The 14,755-nt window shown below is 45.5% G+C and overlaps 1 protein-coding gene across 1 annotated transcript in view; it reads right to left on the minus strand.

Moving 5' to 3' along the window:
* TMEM178B (transmembrane protein 178B) overlaps positions 1-14,755 on the minus strand; it is a 227,879-nt gene that overhangs the window by 101,976 nt on the left and 111,148 nt on the right. The window lies entirely within an intron of this gene.

The raw sequence follows: 14,755 nt of genomic DNA on the forward strand, positions 1-14,755 counted from the left end.
AACATGGCATGTTTTGATTCCTGTCATTTTAGGTTATAACAAATTTCCATAATAGTCAGTCAGCCAGACCAGCCATTGGAATAGCAGGGCATTAAACAGCATCCTTCCAGGTATAGTGGTCTTGAACCAGGGTTCAAGACTGTAGACAAAATGACAGACCAAAGATAGTGTCTGAAAAGAAAATTACTGACAGAGGTAGGGACAATCAGGAAAATGAAGACCTGTGATAAATAAAACCAAGCTGTTACAGTTCTCAGTTATTAGCATAGGAAGGAACGAGATTCAGTTCCTCCTCCTCTATGATTTGCAATCTCTGGTCAGGTCACTGGTTCTCTGAGTCTTGAACCCCACTGCTGACTGACGCAGTACCTGGCCAAGCAAATAATAAGCTGTGGTGTACAATGGGAGTAAAAGGACATCAGCACTGGCTTCTGCACATGATCAGTTCACATGTTGAATGAATTTGTCTCAGAGCCTTCTAACATGCTTAGGTCAGATTCACATATCGAAAAAGATCTCAGTGGAGAATGAGGATGGACCTATACACCTGTTCCCATCGTCAGTGTCAGTGCTCCTTTACCTTTAATTCACACACACACCCCCATCACGAGTATATTTTACTACAATATTTCATCAGGGCTGTAATAATAATAATTCTGACTAAGCATTGGAGCTAGCCAGTAGCAATCTCTATTGCCTTCATAACTTCTGTTTTCCCACTGTAGCTTCACAGTGGGGAAACAGTCTCATGAGCTCCCTCTTAACATACCGTTAAAAAGTCAAGCGCTTTTCCAGAGCTCTTCCCAAACCTATCATAGTCCAGGATGTTATTCTGACTTACACCAAATACAGTGCAAAGCATGTGGCAGAGCCTGCTGCAGAACCATAGGAAAGAAAAGGAACTACTGGTGGATCACAGGGTGGGGGGAAAAGAGGGGGAAAAAAACAGGAAAAAAACTTTCCAGATGTGTAAGGAAGCTTCAAAGCTACAAGGTTCAGTCAAAGTTTCAGACCCTTCCAAATGCACGGGATTTGAATCTGTAAAATGTAGCTTCGAATTAATAATTTGAACTTCTCCAAATCCTCCAAGGATTTTGATATTTAAGGTTTGTATTTGGGCATATGGGCTTCAAAAGTGGTAGAAGTTTCCTTGTCGCTCTGAATAGTCTGAAACATTAACAATCAATAACATTTTCATTATCACTACTACAGTTTCTCACTCCCCGCTCTTAGATAAGCCACAGAGCTTCTTGAGTGTTGGCTGCTAAACACTTGATTATTACCCTGTGGGCTTCTCCCCACCTTTTCTTTTATGTACGCTCACTGTGTATCTGCACAGAAGATAGGATGTATATTTTGCAGCGTGGTGTTCTAGCACATGGCTCAGCATGCAGAACGCACTCTCTCTAGTCTGACTGTCAGTGTTCCCAGCATCAGGACATTGCTAAATAGCTCTCAGGATAGGGCTCATTAGGCTCCACCGAATAGCCAAGAGGAGCAATAGATTTCCTAAGTGAAAACATTCACCAGGTGGAAAATACTCATCACTGGATTCGAGCAAGGACACATATTGCTCTTAAAATACTTCCTAGTAGCTATAAAAAAAAAAGTGGGGAAACCACTGCAGCCCTGTCGTTCCCATCTGCCCGGGTATACTCCCCAAGGAAACAGGAATGAGTTGGGAAATGACATCTGCTCAGGCCCTGCCATGACAGACAGTTTTAACACTGCCAAAGCACCCACTGCAAACAGCTATGAAGGGTTCCTGATCCCACTTTTTAGATATATGGGACCAAATCTTATTCCTTTTATATTGAGCTTTTCATCTGCACTCCAGAGGCCTGAAAGTGGCCATTCCAAACTGCCAACTGCACATCTTGACTCCTAAGATGCACAACTAAACACTTGCATCCACTGAGTACGTTAGAATGCATAGGTAGAAAACAAAGGTGATGACCACGTGTTAGGATACGCTGCGGCTGTACAACTCAGACCCGCTTCCTGACGTAAAGCTATTGCAACATTTTGATCATAAAGAGGAGTTTTCTGGTACTTGCACTAAATTTGAGAATCTTTCATGCCCCACTGAGTAAATTTGCATGATACAGAACTAACTTATTAAAGGCAGAATGGTCCTACAGAATATGTTTTTGTTTGGTTACCATTAAACCTTCTCAGGACTGCTTTAGTACAGAAACACATCCTTTTTTAGACCATGAGGCTGTTGAAATTAATTTCCATTTATTGTCAGTGTGAGCACTCAGACAAACACCAACAGACAGCAGGAGGAAAGCTGTAGGGATCTTCTCAGGACATCTAGTGGATCTAGATTGAAGGGGATCTGCAAAAAATGGTTCCCAGGAGAGCCCATGTTTGCAGGGTGAGTGAGAGGCTAGGAAGTTTGTGACGGAAGCGCCTGCAGCAGCGGGACCTGCAGCTGCAGCAGCAGGAACATGGGGGCTCGAGGAATTTGCCTTCGGAAAGAGCTCTACCCAAACAGAGCTGGAGCAGAGAGATGGCTCCTGACAGCGAGGGATAACAGCTTGGAGACAGTCTGAAGGAACCACTGAGAGTGTCAGGTCAAGAAATGAAATCTGTGAGGATACTAACTGTGAAGTGATGAAAACCGCCATGCCAGAGGCCATGTCATTGGCGCCTTCTACTGCATCCCTGCAGAGGAGGCACTGCCAGTGCCCCAGCAGAGACGGCACCCTACGTCCACGGGGAGAGGGACCGAGGGAGAGGGATCCGTCGCTGCCTGGCCTTCCTCGCTGCCGTAGTCAAGGGGGTGGCATCAGGGCTGTAAGCAGCCCTCTCACACCAGAGCTCAGTGCAGCACTGCATTCCCAGAGAGCCTTTGCCCTGCTGCTGCCAGCACAGAGACAAGCCTGCAACGCATTTACTGCGAGAAGGAATGCTGTTTTTTATCCTGACCGTCCCTACTTTGGGCTTTTTGTCTTTTTACTGCTGATGCCTGCCCTTACTGAGACTAGGAAAAGTCCCATGTTCATATGACAGTGGTTTAATTTCAGGATTTATTAAGCATGTTTAAATATTAAATAGTCAATAAATGCCAAATCAAGACAAATATTCATTTAAAATGTAAAAAAGAGGTTTCAAGTCAGCAAAAGCCAATGGTACATGAGCTCCCACTCAGGGGACTGCACTGGCCTGATAGCACCAGAACAGATGTCCCATCCCAGACACATTGTTTCAGCTTGTCTTGGCACTTTAGGATATCTTTATGGTTTTTGTTTTGATTGCAGCCCCAAGTTTATCCTTCTTTTAGGAATAAAAAATAACAACAGAATCGCACACATACAAAATGCATTTCACACCCCCGGTCCTGAGGGGATTTAGAAATAGCATATAAGTCATCCCAAGCCAAAATCTTCGAATGACTAGTATTTCGTGGATGCATGGGATGTGGCAGGGCAGCACTGAAAAGGCCAGGTTTTGCCCTATCACCACCAGCTCCAGACATGACTGTAGGATGGCAGGAGATTTCAGGCTCCGCAGCTTGCCTGCAGGCTGTGCTCAGCCTCTGCCACCTTGCAATGGATGCGGTCAATACCAGGCATCGCAGAAAATCCCACAGCTGATGTGAAAAGGTTACTGAGCACAACATTCACCGCTGAAAGAAAAATCAACACTTTCCAAATTACTCTGCCTGTAGCATTCAAGGTACCACGGTGCCTTCTTTTCACTGTTGCTCTCCCATTGATATGGCAAAGCTACAAGACCCTTTAAATTGCAACCATGATTATTCATGCCATACCTAGCACTTGGCTGCAGTTAGGTTTCCTTGAGAATATATGGGAGGCCTAAAAAGGAAAGACGCTGTATAGAAAAGTGTCATGCCAGAGAAAAGCCCTTCTGTGAAGGCAGTCGTCTTGGCAGAGGAATATGGTTAGTATGTAGCCTGAACAAATCTCTGAAGATCCATGGTGAGACTCCAGTCACAGCTGCAGTTAGAACCCAATGCCGGGGTAAGGAGAAGGAAAAACACATGCAGGGTCTGATTGAAACCCTAGAGGATTGACTTCAGAGGACTTTGGCTCAGGCTCTTGCTTTACAAACCCTCCCAGGCTTGATTTCCACACCAGCCAGATCTGCATGATTTTACATTATTATGCAGCATAGTGTATAAGTCAGAAGATGTACAGAAGCTTCCTAGAGGTTTTCTCTTAGGTGTCTGTAAAGCACCATATATTTAAACTGCATTTCCTAAATCATAAACAAGTAAATACGTAAGACTTCCTGATTTACGTTCAAGGTGGGTTTTTTTAACGTGAAGGTCACCTTGAAAGCTGCACTGTAAAGAGCTAACTCATTTTATCTCTAGCATCACAGTCCTGCCTCTGCCTGCAGTAGCAAAAAATCCTCACCACATAAAAAACTCATTTTTAACTTTTGTACAAAATTGACCTGTCACAGATTTTGAATATGCAGCCATGATCAAAGAGCACCCGCCTGGCCACATTGAAGAGCTGGCTGGGTAGAAAAGTGCAAGATCCCTTGGCACTTTTTGCATACTTCTGAAATAACTTTGGAGAGGCAATATGGTTTTGGAGATATGGTGGTGGCCCTGGCGTTCAGGAGACCTGGATTCTATTTCTGGCTCTGCCACTGACCCGACGAATGACTCAAAAAAAGTGACTTCAACACATCTGCCAAGTTTCACATAGCAAGTGTGAGACTTGCACTCTCCCATTCCCTCCCAAGCTGTCCCTTCACAACACCAGCATCCCACACATTTGCAGCATAGTCATGGCCTCTCATCTGCCTCTTGGTCCCTTATACAAGCTGTAGTTTACCAGCCCCCTCCTGACATGTCAGCCTGCTGTGTCTGGAGTACAGGGTCCCAAAGCAGAAGGGAGGGTTCAGTGCTACAAGACACATTTGCCAAAAGCACCTACCTCAGCTCTCCCTCCGTATCTCAAGGCCTGATGTGTACAGGAAGGCTTACTTCACGGGACACAACTCATGGACTACATCAGCTGTGCACACTCAGTGTTCACCTGCACGTATCTCACAGCGATGTGGGAAGTCAAGAAGTCCACTTCCATTTATGGGCCTCTATTTTTCCTTCTACCACTTCCACTGACATGAAAAATCACTTGGCACAAGTGATTTCCCATGGTCTGCACGGCACAAAGAAGCTCCAGCTCTCCCGAGGACCACGAGTCTTTCTGTGCCTTCATGACCACAGATTCATTTTCCCACCCAGTAGAACCTTCCTCCACAAAACCACCTCTGTAACCACTGAAGTACATCACTAGTGATCCCATTTCCCAGGGTTGGCACTAATTATTTGCTGGACGACTTTTGAAAAGTATTTTACTGTCCTCAGCTTATGTATCTTCAAAATGCAAATACATCAGTAAGAAGGGAGCACTGTAATCTTAGTATGAAAAAACCTACATGTGAACTAGCTATTATTATCATTGTTGTTAAATATTATTATTTCATTAGTTACTCCAGCAGAGGAAAATATGTACTATGAATAGGAGTCACTAGGGGATTCTCTGCCCAGCCTGATATCAGCCTCTTCTCTGTAAACACGGACTGCCTGCAGCATGTTGATTTTTGTTTACCTTTCACAATGGAGAGGTAGAACTCTAATGCATCGGTTTCTTGATTTTTCCACAAAAAGGTATTACAAGGAAACATAGCTACTTGTACAATTTAAATTAGGCTTCTGTGCATAAATTCACTAATGTTGCTCTGCATTTGGTGTTGCTTGAAATCAGCAGAATTCTTGATGGGAGAGAGGAGATGGAGATTCTCTCTTGTTCTGAGGGGAGAAAGAGCCCACTGTAAGCAGCAGGATGACCAGCCCCTTCTGAAAGCAATTTTAGCCACTGCTTGCATGATATAATAACAAGAGCGATATGTCTGCATCTTAAAAATACACTTCTGTTTAAGTTACTTAATGCTAAGTGTCTCCCCACAGTCCCTGGATAGCAACAAAAGAGAGGAAAAGGTGTTGCACCAGGTCATCAGCACTATAAATGGCAAATACACAGGGGGAGAGAGGGGATAACAGAACACGCCTTAGGGGAGAAAATCTCAAAGGGACCCTCAACCATCAGTGGAGAAACCCTTGCAGACTTCTCCCTTTTGCTCTATATGTAATAACTGAAACACCAGCGAAGGAAAGGACATCACTGAATGGGCACCGTACTTATACACAGAGAGCGAGGAGAGTGAGCCTGAAAATTCTGAAAACCAGGTGATGAAGAGACAGAAAAGGGAAAAGGAAGGAAGGGGGGCATCTGGCAGAAGAAAAATTGCGGCCAAGAGATAACAAGTTCAACATCACAGAGGAAGCCTGTTTCAGAGGTAGGAGTTTGAGACCCAGGACAGTGCCCTGGCCACATAGGAAATGCAGGTTGTCCCCAAGTGTCCCTCAGCAGGGAGGAAGGGGAGCTAGGAAGAGCTGAGGAAAAAAAGTTCACTTGCCTCTGTCCAAGAATGACTGCATTCAGAAAACAAAGAAAGTGTGAATTTCCTTTACTTTTAATTGAGGTTATAACTTCAAGCAAAAGCTCAAAGGCAAATACCTTGACAGGAAAGAGCCAAAGTCCTATAATTGAGAGGTGGGATCAACCACTCACGCAGGCTTCTCTTAAATCCTTGTTGTGTTATTCTTATCTCTGAGAGTAGCTTCTACCATAGTTTTTACCAACCTAAATAATCTTTGGCATTTGAAAACTGTGAAACATGTAGTTCCTCCACCCTGGGTGTACATGAGTATCGAATAGAGACCGTTCCTCCCACTGATCTTCATTCACAGGGAAGCCACTAGCAAAAAACCACTCACTCCAGCCCAGGCTTTCTTCCCCAAGCTTGCATGCACCCATCACCCTTTGGGAGGACTGCTCAGTCCATGCTCATGCTGGCCCAAGGAGCCAGGAGCTCCTCAAGCCTGGAGCTTGAGGTCCCCCTCAAGCTTACTCTGCGCAGGAGGAGTTTGTGCCTCTGTCTGCAAGGTGTGTGTCAGCAAGGATCCAGCAGCCCTTCTCAGCAAGCTGCCACCACTTACCAACAGAGCAGGTCAACAGGAAAAAACCATTCCCTGCTTCACCCCATTCAAACAACTCGCAGCTGAGTGCCAGCGCAGTGGTGCTCTCCCCAGCATTCATTTAGGCATATGTACTAAGTGTTTAACTACTTCCTATTTCACGATCTTCTATTTCTGTAATGCTGCCAATCCACACTCACTGCAAACTGTCCTCAGTGGACTCGGAGATTTATCCGGGGAAGCTTCTGGTTGCTGAGTGCACGAATCTTAAACTCTAACCTTGGGAAGCCAAAGAAGTGTGCTGGTAACTCTGTCAATATTTCAGGTCACTAACATAACAGAGGTTGCAGTCTTCCTCTGGGGAACACAGCCACAGAGTGGTGAGCAAAGGCTCCTGTGGCTGGGTTATTTAAGAGGGCCAGGATACGGTTATCTAACTGTTTACAGATAAAGACCTTTAACCAGGTTAGCCGTGTGTGCTGATGAGAAGAGGGAAGAGCAGGCTCCAAGGTCCCCTGAGAAGCGAGAGCACTGTGGGTCTTCCCTGGGCAAGGCAGAGTTCCCCTCCAACAGGCTCAAGGCTTCAGACTCCTTACTCAAAGGCGAGCGACTAAAATGCAAGCACTGAAGAGATGGGCATGACAGAAAGGAGAATGGAGGATTACCCGGCTCTAGAAAGCCACAGGGAACCCATCCGCTTGAAATGTGAAATGAACAATTCACAAAAAAATGTGCTGTGGATATAGGGTCTTGTCAGCCCCTTCACTGTTAGCTATTGATTTTACAGTATTTGTAAGATTTATTCCCTTTTATTTTCACCAGGGGAAATTAGGCTGTCAGGATCTATTAACCCGAAACAAGCCATTATCCCTCTCATGATTATTGCCTTCCAGGGCTGGCTGCAAAGTGCCCCCAGGCTCCGTCTGCCAGGGAAGGAGGCTGCCGGCTTTTATGTGCCTCTCGCAGCCCCCCTGCCTGTCCTGCTCAGGGTGCAGGTGGATCCAGCTGACTAACCTGCAGAGGACAAAGCCAGCAATGCATGCCTGTAGCGATGTGCGCATCCCCCTTCCCTGCTGCTTGCCCAAGGCCCAGCAATGGTGTGCCAAACTCATGCAATCCCATTGAAAAGTATCTCCCTCTCACGTCCTCGTAACAAAGCGTGACACCCCCAGGACGGTGTGTGCCCACCGCCAAGTGGCACTGGAGGTACGAGCGTGTGCATGACTCAAGATGACTTACGCATTCAAACTTAAATGCAATACGTGCTTTTCCACTTACTTTCTTACAGTGGTTTTATCTGCTTGCTTTATGAGAAAGAAGCAGAATATCAAAAGAGAGAATCTTAAATACACAGGGATATAAAGCTCCCCAAAATACAGAAACTAATTTGCTAAACAACACCTGAATGGTGCTCTCTCTCACCAAATTTTGTTTGAAAAGTGTGTGCAGGATCGTTAGTGGCACTTCCAAGGAGATCAGGGGCTTCACTCTGCGCCTGACCTCAGTCAAGGCACTTTTGTGGAGCACAGCCATCCTCAGGGGCTGTGTTAATGTGCCTACTAAAATCTCTGCTCCACACACTCAGCATGGGATTTTAAAAAAAAAAATGGTCAAATAAAAATCAGTTGCCATTGGATTAGAGCCATATGCTGTTCCCCAGTGGCGTCTGTTTCCATAATGAACCGCAGCTCTCAAATTCCAGCCGGCTCGGCACCAGCCAGACGCACTAAATAGGAGTTGTGAAGCACAGAAAATTAAGAAGCACAGACCTGGAAATAGGATTCATGCCCTCTCAACTTCTAGAGCTGAGTGCATTTCCCCAGGCAACAGAGGTGTTTTGACTGGTGGAGCGGCAGACACTATGGGACACACTTTTCTTACCTTAAGTTTTTCAAGCCACGTGAAAAGCAGCCCGTGCTTTTAAAGCCCTTTTGAGGCCTACCCAGTTGACTGCAGAGTGAAGTTGAACACTCATGAACAGTGCCTCGTTCCTGAGATGCACACTTAAACCCAGTAAAAAAACTCTACAGTGCAGGCTCAGTATGTGATTTTCAGTGCTAATAGTGTGGTCAAATCAAACCCAATTTCCTCTGGAAAAAGGCCACACATCACTCTCCAGTGAGGCGCATTTCCACCCTAAATCACAACTTTTAAACATCTGCCATTACTGCTGAAAAACAGCTTAAGAAAACCACCACCACCTAAAAGACATTCCCCCCCCCTTTTTTATTTTTCTCGGAATAATTAAATTAACTTTGCTCTTATTTGAAAAGATGGGACAGAAAAAAAAAAGAAAAAAAAAAAAAAAGCTTTATTTTAGACCAGAAACCAAGTATGACAAATCTCTGTCAAATGCAGAATGCCTCCCAGGCTCAGCCTGAAAACAGGACTTTAAAATTTAAAGCACCTCGATGATCTTAAGCGCAATTGTAACTGCACCAGCTCCTGCTAAAAATGTTCATTCTCTAGCATTTCTATCACTTAAAACTCCTGGTGGTTATGGGAAGAGAGAATGTGGCAAGTACATCAAGGCATATGTGTGTCGGCCACTGCTCTGCTAAGCGAACAAGAACAGCCAGCTTCCTCCTAACAGCTGGTTACCAGACCTGGCGCTGCAGGCAAGAGCAGATCCAGCTGGGGACTCAATCACTGCAGCCAGGCCATAACTCCTTGGGAAAGGCTGAGCTGCACCATCTGGGCTCGGCTCACATCTTGCCATGGGGCCATCTGCATTCCTCTGATGTTCAGCCTCGCTCTGCAGAGACACATGCAAGAAGCAAAAATAGGGACTGCATGTCCTGTGGATGTGGTTTGGGTTTTCCCTCCTGACAGCAAACGGGGAGCAGCCCTGTAAGTTCTGTCCGGGGGCAGGTATGTTGCCAAGCAAGCCACCAAAATAGCGTGTTTCCATGCACGTGATAGCAAGCAGCGAGGGGACTGGATTAACAATAAAACTCATAGAGCAAGCTCTCATCATGCATTTGAGGCTCTACGAGCTGTGAGCATTATAGCCGTGGTCATGATCAGCGTTTGACTGCTTCCGCAAAGAAAACTGTGTCCTGGAGTCACTTGTAATGAGGTACTCGCAGTGCAGCCCTGATGGCATGCGGAGTGTGTAAAAGCCCCGCTGGGAACCTCAAGGGTAACCAGCACCCCAAAGCCACTTTGTCTTGGGGACATTTGAGCTAGGCCTAATGTGCTGTGGAGCTTGTACCGCTGAAGTGCTCTGGTGAGATTGGAAAGGAACAGTCTCTGACACACCATTCCTCATTTAATTCCCTCTGGAGCAGGATGGTGCCAGAGCTGGCCAGAGCAATTAAGCACACCATCTGGGCCTCAGTGCCTCATGTAGCACAGACGAAGCCCGCATCTTGTTAACCCTTCTGCATCCATAGTCATTCACTGAGTTAAGTTACACACTAGGATGGAACAAAGATTTGGAGTAGGTGTAAGGGGTGCAGCTGCAGAGCCTTATGCAGGCACACTCAGCCCTGCTGGGCTGAATTAGACACTGTCCAGTTCAACCATGGGAAGGAGCAAATGATCCAAGGGTGGACCAGGTCCAATCCGAAAATGATCAGCCACAGTGCTAAAAACAATGGTTGTGATCTTTCAGACTTGTCAGCAGAGGCAGCCAAGCCTTTTCATAGAGTGAAATTAAACCAAAAAACAACAGAAGGGACTGCATCAGCAAGAGCAGGAGGCTGGCCAGATCACAGCTGTCTCTACTGAAGGGTTTCCCAGGTTCAAATGTTGCAAGTCAGGGGATGAGCCAGTGTCCAGATGGTGTACTGAAGTTAGAAAGCAGCAGAAGTCCTCACAAGAGAAACCCTGAGTGGAGGCAGCGGATGGGCCTCCTTGTGCGCAGAGCTCATCAGAAGGAAAAACTTTGGGGACTTCTGATAAAGAAGCTTCAAAAACTCCCACTGTACTTTGTTTCACTGTAGTCAGAGAAACAGAATTTGGTTTAATTATCTTAAATAGAAATTAGGTTATTCCAAGACTCCTCTTAATTTATTCTACTGACTTCCCATCCTACTAGGAATAGAGTCCTAGAGGGCCAAACTTCAGCTAGTCATAGAAGTAGCAGGATACCATCACCCAGGTAATGCAGATGGTCTTCAGGAAAACCTCAGCTAGAGGGAAAGATTCGCATTTGATCACACAGAAATGTTTGTTAGATTTTCAGAATGACTGGCTGGATTCAAGAAAGTAGAGAAGGCAATCAGAAAGATGTTGTGCTTATCAGATTATGCAGAGATATTCAGGATTGAGGATATGACACGTGTCATGTTAAGAGACTATGGAAAGACTAAGCAGTAGATAGGTAACATTCAGGATTGAGGAGGGGAAGATTAAGTTCTGGCAGAAAACCCTACAGAGTCCGATTTGTGATGTGAACTGTCCTTAAATGTGCAAATACCACAGTTCATTCCAGCACTAACAGGCCAACCCATGACAGTCTCACATAAGAAAAATATCTCTTAAACCCTGCTTGAGTCAGAACAGTGCTAAGGCTTAAGGAACAGCCCTTTGCTTCCTCGTCTTTCTTCTTCGTATGTAGAAGCATCTTGGCACTGCCCAAAAAAACAAGTATCCCTGGGGAAAATGAGACAGCGCATGATAAGCGCACAGAGCTCTTAACCAGCTGAGAAACCCCACTGTCCTTTCTGCCTACCTTCAGACATGCAGCAATGGTCAGGCAGAGAAAAGGCAACCGACCAGTTTATGAATGCACCCACGACATCACCAGGCCACATCATACAACTTTCTGGCTAATCAAATATTCCTCAGCAATTCTGGAAGAGGAATTATAATAAAATACTGGGTTTATGTCCTGTTACCACACACTGCATCTGAGCAGCTTAGGAAGTCAGGCAGCAGCTTCCTCCAAGGGTCTCCAGGAGCACAGCCGACACATGCAAAGGAGGGAGAGCACTATCCTGTTTTCTTCTTCTACTGCCAGGGCATGCATTAAATACATTCCTTTATTTTAATAAGATAAGAAGCTGCATCTTATTCCCTTACAGTCTTGTTCCTTAATATATGCCCTGCAGTCTTTGACATGCTTGGGTGCCTTGACGAAAGGGAAGAGCAAAGCAGGGAAACGTGGAGCTTTGAGCAAGGGAACCAATAAATGATGTGCAGTGGCAGACACTGCTGAGGTTGCAAGGAAGAAGTACAGCCTAGTGGATAAAGCAAGCAAGGTCAGAAGCATGCATTCTTCCCAGCTTTGCTACTGGCTTATGATGTGGTTATGGAGCATCCCACCTTCTTCACCTATTAAAGGAGAACAGTAATGCTAACTTACCACAGGGCAGCATAAAGATGAGCGATTACTCTTTGGAGAGTGCTTTGAGATCTTGTAATGGAAGTTATTATGAAACACAACGTCATTGTTTTCCACAGAGGATCATACAGATGAATTTTAATGGGAACAGGTATGTATATTGCCTTTGTGTAGTACATCTATAGCATGCCAGGATCTGTTTAGATCTATATTTTATTCCAGCAAGATGAGAAGGGAGATTTAATAGTGGTAGCACAATAGGAACAAATGAAATCCCAGGACCTTCCTTCATCGCCAGATCTTACTCTGAAATTCCTATTTATTGCATTTTCCCTGCAGCAACAAAACCACAGCAGCAGTAGCTATTACTGTTCCCATATGCAAACTATATTAGACAGCATTTACAATATTAGTTGTCAAATAATATCCTTCCCCCTACCACCCACTCCTTAACATACACCCACTGATGTGAGAAAATGAAGATTTGGGTATTGGGAAGGGGGGCATCTCTCCAGGCAGGTGTGGCTGCAGTATCATAGGGATACTATCTGCAGGGCATATGGGGAAGAAACTCAGAATTGAAAAGGAAAGATAAAAGGGCAAAACCTGAAGTATTTTCTGTGGAGATGACTGTGCTTGAATTTTCTAATGTATTTTTCTGTCATGCTGTTACCAACTGCCTCTTTCAAATGATGTGAAAAGCTATGATCTTTATTTGTATTCCTACAAGAAACTGATTGCTCAAACAATGCACAATTAAAATTTTTTTTGTTTTGCAACAAAACATAATAATATATTTTATATTTACGTAATAGCTTTCAGCCTGAGATCTCAAAATCATTTGCAAATAGTAAGAAGAATTTGGCCTCCCAGTATCAGCACAATACAGCAAAAAGCTGCAGTCCCTTTTTATCAACAGGACAACTGGGGCACAAAGATGTTGTGCTACCGAGTTATGGTCGCAGGTTATGGATGGTGGCAGGATTAGGAGTGGAATTCAAGTCCCCTGACTCCCAGAGCCGTGAGCAAAACAGGACTGCATCCCTCATCTTCCATGTGTTTAGCCCCGATCAATCATACCCCCCAGCCCTGCCTGCTGCCACAAATGCGCCAACTGCAGTGCAAGCACAGCTCGCCTTGGACACTCAGACACCTCAAAACATGCCTGCAGTTCCCCATATGCCCTCACGTATCATGCGAGCACACATCTGCCTTTCCTTGTGCATAACCACTTGCTGAGAACTTCCCTGTGACAAGCGAAGGCATGAAACAGCTACAACATCATCAACAGCAACGGGAGGGGGAAAGGACCACCTCTGGCCTCTCAGATGACACAACAAAGAAGTCCTGTACCACTGCAAGGACCATGCAAAGGAGACCAAGCTGAACGGATGGCCCCAGCCCACAGTGGCTCTTACTGACTATTGGAAGGGATCTGCGTTACTCAGCAGCTCTGTAGGCTGCAGAGCAATGCTTACCGCTGGTGCCATGTCCTAACTCTATTTTTCATGTCTGACTTCTCATGGAGTCTTGTGGAGCTCTTTCTTGTATAACAAAATGCCAACGCAGTTTGTTTGAAAAGAAAACCAGACTGTCTCCTGGCACCGTGTGGAGCCGTTCGCCTGGGCGCACAGTAACTGCAGCATGCCACCAGATCAAAATGGTGGTACTTTGAAGTCCCTTTTGCAGTGATGCAGATGACCACACATGGCACAAGGCAGCAAGGGAGCAGAGTCCATCCCCCAGCCATTTTCCCTAAAGAAGATAAATCTGCTGTCAGCCACTGAGAAACGTCTCATATCTAGAACTACCAAAAAAAGGAGCCTGGCTAGCGACTTGCAGGCACTCCTGCAGTCCTGTATGTGCCCATCCTTTCACATACACCAGACCACATGGACATACATGGTCAGGAAAAGGCTGATACCTTCAAAAGACAAAGTTTCTGCATGTGAACACACACGCTGAAAGACACCTCTAGTTTTACTGACAGCTTTTATGCTCTCCCAAATTGCTTCTGCAAATGCAACTGTTCATCTTCTGTCAAAACACAAGGAAATAAGTTTGCTCTTTGGTGGCAGTTTCTTAATGGGGAAGAGGGACTAGCATCAGCCTTTAATACAAAATGAGGGCCCACTTCATCATCACAGTCAATTCCACCCAGGACCATGGGATCTAAGCAGCTGTCATGGTTTAACCCCCGCCGGCAACTGAGCACCACGCAGCCACTCGCTCACTCCCCCCTGGTGGGAAGGGGGAGAGAATCGGAAGGGTAAAAGTGAGAAAACTCGTGGGTTGAGATAAAGACAGTTTAACAGGTAAAGCAAAAGCCGCACATGCAAGCAAAGCAAAACAAGGAATTCATTCACTCCTTCCCCTCGGCAGGCAGGTGTTCAGCCATCTCCAGGAAAGCAGGGCTCCATCACGCGTAACGGTTACTT

Source organism: Pygoscelis adeliae, unplaced genomic scaffold, assembly GCF_000699105.1.
Source record: "Pygoscelis adeliae isolate BGI_AS28 unplaced genomic scaffold, ASM69910v1 Scaffold38, whole genome shotgun sequence".
Taxonomy (NCBI): Eukaryota; Metazoa; Chordata; class Aves; order Sphenisciformes; family Spheniscidae; genus Pygoscelis; species Pygoscelis adeliae.